The 11,358-nt window shown below is 36.8% G+C and overlaps 1 long non-coding RNA gene across 3 annotated transcripts in view; it reads left to right on the forward strand.

Moving 5' to 3' along the window:
- LOC114657785 (uncharacterized) overlaps positions 1-10,939 on the forward strand; it is a 62,143-nt gene extending 51,204 nt beyond the window's left edge. For all 3 annotated transcript variants that reach the window (XR_007935883.1, XR_003717258.2, XR_007935884.1), the window contains 2 exons: positions 9,901-9,964; positions 10,291-10,939. This is a non-coding gene — a long non-coding RNA (uncharacterized LOC114657785). The remainder of the gene's footprint in view (positions 1-9,900; positions 9,965-10,290) is intronic.
- The last annotated feature ends 419 nt before the right edge of the window (positions 10,940-11,358 follow it).

Genomic DNA, 11,358 nt, shown 5'->3' on the forward strand with positions numbered 1-11,358 from the left:
GTGGTGTCACTCTTACTCTGGACTTTTCAAATTCATGAAGCACCAGCTACATGGTGTACAGCACAAGTTTAAACCAGAGGAAGCATGGATTACTTGCCAATTTCATTAGACATATATGAAAACATTGACTTTGTTAATGTAACCAGTTGAAATATTTATGGACTTTAGGGAATTCAGTGTTTTAGAGACAGAAGGGTTGGTGCTCAAAAGGATACTGTCTACTTCCCTTTTAGTCCTAATAATAATAATAATAATAATACATTTATTTATATAGCGCCTTTCCCATGCTCAAGGCACTTACAGAATATAATAAAGAACGGCAGAATATACAGTATATAGCATTGTACAAACCAGATAAATAAATAAAGAAGATTAAGACAGTAAATTCTGAAAAAAAACAGACAACATAATTGATGGTCTCGCACACACACATACAGGTTACATGAGCATCTTGACAGAGAAGTAAACTGAGAGAAAGGTAATAAAGTCAAGTAGAGCTAAAAGCCTTCCTGAACAGATGAGTTTTGAGTTGTTTTTTAAAAGAATTCATGGAGTCAGCTGATCTAATTAATTTCAGTAGGTCATTCCAGAGTCTGGGCGCTATACAGCTGAAGGCCCTGTCACCCATGGAGTGTAGATTAGTGAGGGGCACAACAAGATTACCAGAATCAGAGGACCTTAGTGGGTGGGCAGGCACATAGTGATGGAGAAGGTCACTGATTTAGTTTGGTGCGAGGTTATTTAAAGCTTTGTAGGTTATTAGTAGGATTTTATATTCGATTCTGTAGAACACAGGGAGCCAGTGAAGACAGAGCAGGATGGGTGTGATGTGCTCGCTGCTGCTGGTTCGAGTAAGGACTCTTGCAGCTGAGTTTTGAATAAGCTGGAGCTGTGATATAAGATTAGAAGGGGCACCTGCCAGTAGGGAATTACAATAATCGATGCGGGATATGATAAAAGCATGGACAAGTTTCTCAGCATTAGAGAAGGAGAGGAAGGAGCGAACACGGGATATGTTACGGAGGTGAAAGTAAGAAAGTTTCTTAATGTGATTTATGTGGGCGGAATAAGTGAGGGAGGAATCAAAAATGACACCAAGATTTTTTACAGTAGAGGCAGGTCTGATGAGATCACTGCCAAGATGGACTGGGAAGGAGCTCATTTTATTAAGTTGCATTTTAGTCCCAATTTGCAGGAGTTCAGTTTTATTGCAATTTAATTTTAAAGAGTTCTTCTCCATCCAGGTTTTAATTTCACTAAGGCAGGTTGTGAGCTGAGAAAGCTCTGATGAAGTTCCACTTTTAACATTGAAGTAGAGCTGAGTATCATCTGCATAAAAATGATAACCCAATCCATAACTACGGATAATATGGCCAAGGGGAAGCATATAAATACAGAAAAGCAGAGGACCAAGGACAGAGCCCTGAGGGGACTCCTTGTGTGACTGGCACGGAGTTGGATCTGCTGTTGCCAAGACTAACAAACTCTTGCCTATCAGTCAGATAGGACTTGAACCACTGGAGGGCAGTGCCAGAGATACCCAGCATGTTCTCCATTCTGGACAGTGGGATGTCATGTCTGACAGTGTCAAATGCTGCACTGAGGTCTAACAGAATTAATATGCTGGTTTGTCCAGAGTCTGCTGCCATAAGCAAATCATTGGTTACCCGTAGCAGAGCAGTTTCACAGCTGTGCCGCGCCCTGAAACCAGACTGAAAGGGTTCCATCAAATTATTAGAGGTTAGGTAATTGGTGAGTTGGGAAGCTACAACACGCTCAAGAACTTTTGACAGGAAAGGTAAGTGGGATATAGGCCGGAAATTGTTAAGATTGTCAGCATCAAGGCCAGACTTTTTTAACATTGGGGTTACAGAAGCAATTTTAAAAGTGAGCGGTACAAACCCAGTGTCGAGGGATGTATTGATTATTGTTGTAACAGTCGGGATTATGGCATGAAGGCAGGATTTAAGTAGTGTGGTGGGGATGGGGTCCAGTCGGCCTCATCTTACAAAGCAGGTTATTAACAAACGCAGAAGTGACTGGTGAGAACTTAGAGAAGGAGCTGGATGGAGTGGGAAAACAGGGAGAGATATAAACAGATGATATATTTATGTTAGTTGAATTATTTAGATCTTTAATTTTGTTACGGAAAAAGTGGAGGAATTCCTCACAGACTTCAGTGAAAGAGGTAGTTGGACCAGATGCGGGTTCGAGTAGTTTATTAACTACAGAGAACAAACCCCTTGGTTTATCATGGCCACTTTCTATTATTCTGCCATAATGGGTGTTCTTGGCAGAAGTTAGTGCTTCTCTGTAAGCTCTTTGGTGGTCAGAGAAAGCCTGGATGTGCACGGTGAGGCCAGTCTTATGTGACATTCTCTCAAGGCGTCGGCCAGCTGCTTTCATAGATCGCAATTCTGAGTTATACCAAGGAGCTGAACGTTTAAAGGAAACCTCCTTATGTTTTAAAGGAGCTGTTTTATCTAATGCTGAGTGAAGGGCTGAGTTATAGTGGTCAACAAAACTACCTAGTGTTGATGGAATAGGTGCAGACAGTAAAAGATCAGAAATGGATCCAGAAAGGATAGAGGGACAGATATTTTTAAGGTTTCTGTAAGAAATTTGTCGTTTACAGGTAAGAGGTGGGAGAGGTAATGAGACAGTGAAAGACTGGAAGACTTCAGCAGTCATTTGGAGAATAAAGAAAAACGATCAAGATGCAAGATGTTAACCAAGAAAAAAATAGTGTGGATTGAAACCAGAAAGTCAGAGTATCAGACATCAAAGCCAAGAATATAATCAAGAGGTGCTGACCTGTTATCCTTTCACACTGAGATATCAGGCTGTGTACCAGCGCTACATCAAAATATACCAAAAAAGATGCATCCATTAAAACTAAGAAAATCACACAGAAAATATTTTAATTTGTTAAAATATATTAAAAACAAAAAGCTAATAAACTTGAAATCCCTAATATTCAAAGCCTAAACCGTAACAGTGAATTGTAAGAAAAACATAAGGAGAATGGGCGGCACGGTGGCGCAGTGGGTACCGCTGCTGCCTTGCAGTTAGGAGACCTGGGTTTGCTTCCCAGGTCCTCCCTGCGTGGAGTTTGCATGTTCTCTGCGTGGGTTTCCTCCAGGTACTCCGGTTTCCTCCCACAGTCCAAAGACATGCAGATTAGGTGCATTGGCGATTCTAAATTGTGCTTGGTATGTGTGTGTGTGTGTCCTGAGGTGGGATTGTGCCCTGCCCGGGGTTTGTTTCCTGCCTTGTGCCCTGGGATTGGCTCCAGCAGACCCCCGTGACCCTGTAGTTAGGATGTAGCAGGTTGAATAATGGATGGATGGACATAAGGAGAATTTCAGAAAAATTAGAAGAAAAACAGCTTTGTAACACCTTCCCTTTAAGTGAACCATTTATTATTCTCTAGAATGGATGAAGCAGTTTAAAAACTGGTAATATGTTATTCAACTACACTTGTGTTTGCACAATGACATGAAAAAGTGACAATATCTTTTGTAAATGAAAAAGAAGTCAACATTTGGTTGCCAAATGAAACTACCTGCTCCTTAAAAATCAGTCCATAAAAATCAAAGTCTGTAGTATTTTCATGATACACCAGTCATGTGAAACTTTTATCTCCCTTCCTAACTTTAAATGTTGTCACTGGAAACCAACACCCAACATCACAGCTTCTCCCAGCAATATTAAAAGATGTTTTCCAAATAAATAAAAGAAAACAATTTTTAAAACCTTGTAATGGATTTGCTGTATATACATCCTGAAAAACTTTCCTTCAGTATGTTTTTCTTTTGGAAATGGATTGGAAAAATACTAAGATTTTAAATGAGGACTCCATATAAGTAAAACAGGGAGAACAAAGATGTCAAAAAATAACAAATCTTTGTTAATTTATCTAAATGCTGGGAAACTCCCAGCAGAGAGGTTTTTACTTTGCTTAACTACAGTAGGTTGTTGAACTTTATGAATACCTAACATAATGTATTAGGGCATGAGGACTGGAAAATGCATTTTGTCTAATTGATGAGATCTTCAAATGCACCACTCATTGTGAACGTAAGCCCATTGGGTCCTGTCTACCATTTCAGTAACATTTGTCATTGGCAGCAGCCTCTACTGATAAGACCATATTTGTAGTCTTCAAGGATCCTTGTCTCTGCAGGACCAGTATTAGTTCTTATCTGAATTTTGGATACAGAGAACCAAACCTCACTCTACTTTGCCTTACTAACTGTTTTCTGCCAGCTAGAAATCCATTCATTGAGTTCCAGTCTCAAAGGTTCGAGTCTGTCATCAGTAATATAGTTAATCTCACTCTCTCAAATACGACAAACCCATATTATCCTCCATAGTCAATGTAGTTATGGAGTTTCAGGAGCCTGATTGTATTCTGATTAATACCAGGACAGACAAGCTCATGGCATGGCACACTCACACACACATACACATTCACTTACATTGGTCCAGTTTAAAATTAGTAAATGATAACATTCCCATTGTTGGGATGTGGAAGGAAACCAGAGTACCTCGAGAAAAACTCACACAAATACGTGCAAATTCAGGACCAGGATATGAACGCTGTATGTTAGATCTGTGAGGCACTAATCACTCATCACTGTTTCAAATTTAGTAAATTCACCTGCATATGTAGTAAACATTTAAGCATGCAGATTTCACAGTGCCACATACAGAAAGGAAAACAGAGCTCAGAACTGAAAAGTGCATGGCTACTTTAGCTTAATTTCACCATTTTATGTAAAACCAGCTCTCTGCTAGATACAAGATACATCTCAACTGTACAGAGGCAGCATAAAGCTGTTTTGAGGGCTAAAGTTGCCCATCCTTACCCCGAATGCTTCTCATTACGTGGATCTCTCATTGTACCCTAAATACAGAAAACAGAACATATCCACATATTTGTGGCAATTTTTCTTTCAAGATTTTTTACAATATACATTGTGTAACATAAGTGTGATTTGGCATAGCTCAGTAGACCAGGTTATTAACCAAAATTTGAATTTTCAAAAAAAAGTCCAGCTCTTGCAGAACAGCAGTATAAGACGTGGAATTAAGACTCATCATCAGTACTTAATTATTCATAAACTCAGCAACTATTCAAAAATACCTCTCAGAATCAAATATGACCTGCTCATATCAGACACCGCACATAGCTATTCTTTTACATGCTGTTATTTCCACTTTCAGGATTATCATAAAAGAGAATTACTGCCAAGATTAACTTAACCTACACAGAGAATGAAGTGATCAGTCTAAAAAGTTTACATTTAAAGCATAAAACTCTTTCTTCTCTCTTTTAAAAAGGAAATAAAAAGCCCTTAAAATTTCATAGCCTCCAGAAACTCTGATAGCATTCATATTGCTCTTCTTGCTTTTAACTTCACTGCAGGAGGCTACTTCTATGACATCTTTATATATGATGCTCTCATTTCAAAATGTCATTGAACCTTCAAATGAATATCCTTCTATGATCTTTGAATACAGAAACATTTGTATCAGGATTTTCATATCGCTGAGCGTTGAGCCAACAAATCTGTACTGTGTAGATGATTTTATTATAAGAAATTTCTGGGATGAAGAACACATAGGTTACAATAATTTACAGGTGGGGTAAATGTTTGATTACTGTAGAAAAATTACACTCTTATTATAAAGCAATCATTACATAATAATTTTAGCTTTTCTTGATAACTGCTTAGTAATTAGTGTCATTCATGGTTTGCTAATTACACAGGGCTTATTAAGCATGCACATTTCTTATCTCTTTAACACTGCTGTTGAATAACTTGAAAGTTTAATAAAAATATATCAGTATTAGGATGTCTGTTTTCTTCCTGCACCTTGGGAACACAAATAACATTATAATATGATAATTATAATATTATATATAAATAATGCTTAAACACATACAAACATATTTATATATCAATGCTGTCAAATCACAAAAACAGTTCATCACAGTGCTTTGCTGGAATGAAAGGTTTTAACTAAAAACATTAATGTAAAATAAAAACAGAAAGACGTGCAATAAAAATGAAGTAACATTGTTGAATAGTTTTGTCCAAGCAACTGGACAAATATGAGAATCTGTAAACAGATTAACTCAAGAAATTCTTTATTTACCTGGGAGCAATAAAAATTTTAAGCTTTCATGGCCATCAAGCACACTAACAATATATATACAGTATATAGATACTGAATCCTAGGGGGTTCGCCCCTGCTCACTTTGCTCACCAACCCAACCCCCCGGTCTGCTCTACGCGCCAGCCACTTCACGTCTCTGCCACTCTTGTTGTGAAGAGGGGGGCTGAACGCACCCAAAGGAGATGCAGTCACTCCTCTGAAACCCTTCTTAAATGGTGATACAATGGGAAACAAATACAGTTGTTTTTTTTTTTACCTCCTCTTTGCTCGATCAGCTGCTGGCTTGCTGCTGCTGCTGTGCCATGTGATCTGCATCTCGTGCAGCGCTTCAAACATTTAAAAGCCTGTACAGCAGCTGTCCTACTCTTTGTATTTTATTTCTGGCCCCGAGTGTGGTTAAATCTTTTGGCACAAAGTCTTGTCTCTTGGAACGTGAGTCCTTGATATTTTTTAGTTTATAATTTAAAAACGGAATAAGAATCTGAAAATCTAACAACATCACACTAAAGTTCAATATATTCTGAAAAGAATGATACCAAACATATATATGTAGGTTTTAAAATAAGCCCGATTTAAAGCGTGACAAAAAACGTGACATAAAAACGTGACATAAAATTGTTGCACAAAATCATTGCACTTTTAGGCTTAGGATTTTATATATATAGAATAGATATGTGTGTATGTGTGTATGTTATAAAAACCAAGAGTCTTTAGTTTAGTAAAAGCTGCAATCTCTAATGAAGATATTCCCAGGGAGCATATGCCCCCTACTGGATGCAGTGCATAAACCATAGCACATGAATGGACAACCATACCAAACATATATATGTAGGTTTTAAAATAAGCCTGATTTAAAGCGTGACAAAAAACCTGACATAAAATCGTTGCACTTTTAGGCTTAGGATTTTATATATAGAGAGTAGATGTATGTGTGTGTGTGTGGTTGTCTGTGTGTACAGTATGTATGTTGCATTCAGAAAATATTCAGAAAAAATCTTTTTTTTATGCAAAAATCATTTAATTTATTTTTTCCCTCATCAAGCAACACTCAATACCACAGAATGACAAAACAACATTTTTACAAATTCATTTAGAATAAAAAAATCTGAAAAAGCACATTGACCCTTTGCTTTGAATTTTGGCTCAGTTGCATCCTATTCTATTGATCATCATGGAGATTTTTACACACCTTGTTTGGAGTTCACCAGTGGTCAATTCAAGTGATGAATATGATTAGGTAAGACACAAACCTGTCTTTAAAAAGTCCCATAGTTGACAATGCATGTCAGTGCAAAAACCAAACCATGAGATTGAAGAAATGTACAGACGGCATTGTGCTGAGGCACAGTTCAACATTGTTCAAACATGTTCTGTGGCATTGAATGTTCTCAACAGCACAGTGACCTTCCTTTAAATGGAAGAAATATGAAACAGCCACAACTCTTTCTAGAACTATCCACCATGTCAAACTGAGCAATCAATGGAGAAAGGTATTGTTAAGAGAGATGAAAAAGAATTTCAATGGTCAGTCTGGTTGAGCTAAGTTGAGCTAAGTGTGGAGATGGGAGAAACGTCACTGCAAAACTCCATCATTCTTCGCTTTATGGCAGAGTGGCCAGATGGGAACGCTTCCTCTGTAAGAGACACCTGAAAACCTACTTAGAATTTGCAAAAAGGCACCTAAACAATTTTCAGACTTTGAGAAACAAGATTCTCAGGTCTGATGAAACCAAGATTGAATGATTTAGCCTCAATTCTAAGCAACATGTCTAGAAACTGAGAATCAGTTATCACCTATGAAATACCATTACATCAGTGCAATATGGTGATGTTGTTTTTCAGCTGCAGGGTGTAGAAGAATAGTCAGGGTCAGGAGAAAGCTGACCAGAGTAAATTACAGAGATAACTTTAATGAAAACCTGCTTCAGAATGCTTAAAATTTAAAACTGGGCTGAAGCTTTACTTTCCAACAGCACAATGACCATAAACACAAAGAAAACACAGGAGAGGGTAAGGGATTCATTCTTGTGTGGCCCATCCAGAACCTAGACTTGAACCCATCTGGAGATGGGTTCCTATCCAACCAATTATTACTGAACTTAAAAAACAGAACAATTATTTTATACTGTAGTTACAATTCCACCCCTGAAGTCACATAACTGGGAACCTTAAACCTTAAAAATATAAATGTGAATAATGAATATGAAATAAATTTCACTCCACCCTCCATTCATTTTTGAACCCATTTGATCCAATTCAGAATCAGAATGGGCAGGAGCCTAACCTGGCAGTATCAAGCACATTGTGCTCATACAAAGTAAGGAAAGCTGCCACAAAATATGTCAGTGCATGCTTTGTGACAGCCTGAAGAATCATATACAAGTAAAATCAGGAATGTTTTCTTAGCGGTTGTCACTGAGAACTTTAGTGAAGAAAAAAATGAATATCATGCCTCTGCTTTTGTCAGAAACAGCTGTTTTAGACTTATATAATAACAAAAAGACATCCAGCTCTAGAGCTATGCATTTTTAAAATAGCACAGTGAAAAAATAATTATGCTAATAAAATAGGAATCTATTTCTTGAATTATTTCTTTTAAATCATATGGTAGTGGACTGGCATCATAGATAAGCAATGTTTTAACTGGTTGAGTGAAGCAAAATTTAAAACCCATGCACTGAGTCAATCAGCCTCTCCAGCTGCTAAGAGATCAGACGGAACATATTATAGATTCAGTGACAAAAAAGAAATGAATTAAATATTATTTTAAAAAAATTAATAAAGTGTGGAAAATTTGGGTGGGAATGGAGAACAGTTTTCTTCTACTATGGAACTTATTTGTAATTATTTCTCTGTGGGAACTTTCAATGTTATACAGAGTTTTGTGGAAAACATATTATTTTATTAATTATAAAATGAAACAGACAAAATTATGTAGTAGATTTTAAAAACTGGTATATTTTTGATAAATACCCGGGTGCAGAGATAGATACTGTAACAGCATACAAAAGAAATTGATAATGCCTGTATACTATATAACAGTAGTCCTCAACCTGAGGTATGTGGTATCTGAAGAATTACTAGGAACAAAAGGAAAAAAATCCTGGAGCAGTAAAAAGAACTGCACAGATAGAGTGAGAAAAGGAGAGAAGGGAGACCCACTGCACAAAAAAAAAAGAAAATGAAAAGGTATCTCAGTTACTGTCATTATTTGGTATGACTTTGTGTCCTCAAAATCATCAATGTTTATTTCCGTCATTAGGTCCAACTTCCAGTGTTGCCAGGGGTATGGCCTCTGAGGTTGGGACCCACGTGTAATCGATGCGACAGGATAAAAGGATGGCTATGAGTGCAAGTCCTTATCCGATACCAAATCTCTGAAATATTCAAAGTTTATCTTTGTGCTTGTTTCTCTCGTGTACTTTCGCTTTTGACCCTTTTATTCTCTAGGCCATGATTATTGTGTCTTGTATTGGGCTTCGGTTTTGTTTCGCTTTGTTATCTTATTTTGTTCTGTTTTGATTTTATGGGCATTTTGTAGTTGTTGCTCAAAAGTTTATCTGCCAGTTCACTGACGGAATAGCTGCATTTACACCTCACCCTCCTATTACTTAAAAATGCTAAATTGTTTAACTTAATAAATGCTTTCAGTATAAAAAAAGTATTTCATTTATTATGATCTCTGATATTTATACATTTCTGTGTTCATTCTAGCAATTGCTTAGAATTTTCATATGTCTAGTATGGGGTTTTGAAGAACAGAGAATCTAGATCTGAGGTAATTTTTTTGTGTTTTTTTTTTTTACTCTTAACAATGATGAATTTTTGTTTATATTCTACTATGATGTCATTTTGTTTTCTTCACAGGCCTATTGTGGGTTGTGTTTAGCCCTATTATATTTCCAAAACACAGTTTTTCTCCTTTAATTTACACCTGGGCAACTCAGCTAGTTCTTTATAAACCCCACCCAGAAATTCCTCAAAGCCAATAAAATGTTCCTCATTTGTTGCTATTTTTGTACAATTTTGGCATAATAACATGTCTATATAACATATTATTTATTTACTACTTATTTTAATAATATTGTAATGTGTCCTTCACAGGAGGATGCCTCATTAGAAGTGAAAACAAATTCACTAAGAATGTACTCTTGTACAAGGAGGAGGCATGGGACGGAAGAGCTTATAATCAATGAACCTGGGACTGATACTTTGACTGTTGAGACTCCAAAGAAAAGAAAAACTGCACTGGCTGACATCCTTGGGCAGACATTCAACTGTAGCTCCAGAGCTCCTTTGGTGACTGCTGCTTCACAAGCAGAAAAGGAGATGAAACAATACCCACAGTGTCCACCTCTATCCCTTTGGATTGGTGGAAATCGCAGGCACAAGTATACCCAATCCTTGCAAATCTAGCAAAAGTATTTATATGTATCCCGGACATGAATGTGTCTGCAGAAAAAACCTTTTCCACTGATAGTGGCATAATCTCCACTCAATGGAGCACACTCTCCACTGAGCATGTTGACCAGCTACTGTTCCTTAATAAGAGCAGGCATGTTTGAAATTTAAACATATCCAAAGATGTTATATGTTTGTTAGGTTGAACAGCAACATTAAATTATACAAACGTCTAACTATTCAAGTTAATCACAAGCAAATTTAATTGTAATTCTGTGACTTTTTTATGTAAATTCAGCCTTTTCCAAGTTACCAGAATGTACCATTTTCAAGCTTTAGTTAATAAAATATAAGATGATGAATTGTTTGATTATTTTTCCTTCAGTAAATCAGCTATTGTGATGATATCAGAGACAACTGTCTTTTGATTTATTATCGCAATTGTGTAACCATCAAGATATTATCGTTATTCTTGGCAAAATATCATGATGATATCGCATCATGAGTAATCCCTGAGATACTCATCCCTACTGAACACAAAACAGGATCCAGCCTTGGACAAGGCGCTAACCCATGAACACATCTGATTAGACATCTCTCCAAAATAAAATGAATGCAGTTAGTCTTTTAAAAGTTCCACATTAGCTAGACATTTGGTAATGTTTTAAAACATAAGGCAAATCTCTCCAATGTGACAATATATTTTTGTGTTACCAGAAATGCATATTCTCTGAGACACACAATTAAAAGGGCTACTGAAACTTAAGTCTT

Source organism: Erpetoichthys calabaricus, chromosome 9 (genome assembly GCF_900747795.2).
Source record: "Erpetoichthys calabaricus chromosome 9, fErpCal1.3, whole genome shotgun sequence".
Lineage (NCBI taxonomy): Eukaryota > Metazoa > Chordata > Cladistia > Polypteriformes > Polypteridae > Erpetoichthys > Erpetoichthys calabaricus.